The following is a 2,034-nucleotide window of genomic DNA, read 5'->3' as shown; positions in this document are numbered from 1 at the left end:
ACATCTCTCCTAAAGCCTGTGAAATTCTCGATCCATTTCTGTGCTGGTGTGTGTGTGTCTCGGCCTCCGAGGCCGTGCTGACAGGTGACTGCAACTGGAGTGGGCCTGCACCTCGCGGTAATCCAAGAGCCAGCCAAAAGGGAACTGTCACCCTCAGCACATTGCAGGGGAATCTTTACATACAGGCTAAAGTGGAGCGTCCATGCAAGCATGCCAGCACGACCCCCACACCAGCTCTGTCAAATCACCTCTCTCATGCAGAAATTCTTACAAAAAAAATTCAAATGAAGCAATCCTAAAATCTATTCTCATTCTTTGTTTATGCCTAAATATAAACCCTGTATGCAGATTTTAGTCCGTAAAGAGTTTAAAATGGTCGTCTGCGAGTATGATCACATTCGGGTACTCTCAGTAATACTGGCCTGCAGAGAATTCATCAGATCAGAAGCAATAGATGAATACAACAGAACTCAGAATAAAAGGCTGCAGGTTTTATGACTGCTGTTGTGTCTGACACAAGGCATACTAGATAAGGCTGTGAGCGCTGTGCTGTAAAACAATCTTCTCCTTTTGGACAGCAACTGACAGGAATATATATTTGGAGTGGGGCCTGTAAACCCAGACATCACAGCAAGGTGACGTATTGTCACTTTTGACAGACGCCCACCATGACCTTTAAGTCTCACATCCAATACACGGGTAGCCTATACGTTTACATGTATATTTAGTGCTGGCCCTCACCCGTGACATATGGCGCTATAGTGTAAGTCGACCCATATATTAGGTATAGGTGCACGCGAATGTAACCACAGTGAATCGAAATAACGCAGACTAAGCACAAGCTTCCACCGTGTCTGGACATGTCGTAGCATAATAATGTAACAGAACTGATGGACGGCTTTAGCTCCGCTTCGCTGAAATATTATTCATATTCATGCTATCTCCATTTCTGGCCCAAACCCAGCCCTCACAGGCGTATACTACTTACATAATAATAACTTTGTGCCTGGCTGTAGTTATTCAGAGAAAGCATACGCAGTTACTATTAAGTGTCATTGCTACTAAATGTAATGAATAACTAAAAGATACTGGGAAGCACCAGGGTAAGCGTAGTTTTCTTCCCAAAAGTACATTAAACAGGTTAGTTAAATACATTAGGCAGAGAAAGAGTGTTAGTAAATGTTAATTTTAGTTGAATACCACGCGGATCTGTAACACGACTGTGACGAGATTTAAAAAGCAACCCATTTTCCAGTTGATTAAAACTGATTCTCTGTTAATGGCAACAGTTAATGGAAAATCGACATCAGAATAGTTGTTGATTGAGAGCATGTTTAGCTAGTGCTATGAATAGTTAACCAGTAGTTTAGGTTTTCTGATTTCCTGCAATAAAACTTGAAAAAGAAATATCACGAAAACAAACTCGACCGCTAGACCATGATGTAACTTTGCAGCAAAGCCCTGCACGTGCATAGCTTCTGCTTCTGTCTTGGTAATCCCCCAAAATGTGCACAGTCTCAAATTACACTGGAGGAATTAAGTTTCGTATTGGATCACACCTCTGCTGAAAGGGGGAAATTTGATCTTGCAAGCTTTCGTTCGTTATGATTAAATATTCCGCAACTGTTCGTAAATTTAAATGAAGTCCAGAGACAGGTTTTGTGTTGTTATAGCTTCCTACGATGTGTTTCATTGCAGCCAGCAAAATGGTGATCTCGTTGACAGTGGAACAAGGTGAATATAATGACAGGCACGGTAGCGCGATGCACCGTGTTTGCGTTCGGTTAATCCAGTACTCTTAAACTGTAACTTCAAAAGTACCCTGCACAAGGGCGGTTGTTTACGACGTCTGAACATTTTTTTCTCACCTCCATTTACAAGACAAACAAAGACTGACCAATGAAAAAAGTTTGTGTTACATAAGAGACTAGTGTTCTGTTCACAGTGAACTTTGTCCCACGGTACAGTGTATGAAACGGGTGTTATGTCATCCTGGCTTTCCAAACTACGAAGTGGTAACTACCCTCCTGCACG

This window comes from Megalops cyprinoides, chromosome 15, assembly GCF_013368585.1.
Source record: "Megalops cyprinoides isolate fMegCyp1 chromosome 15, fMegCyp1.pri, whole genome shotgun sequence".
Lineage (NCBI taxonomy): Eukaryota > Metazoa > Chordata > Actinopteri > Elopiformes > Megalopidae > Megalops > Megalops cyprinoides.
This window is presented reverse-complemented; position numbering follows the sequence as displayed.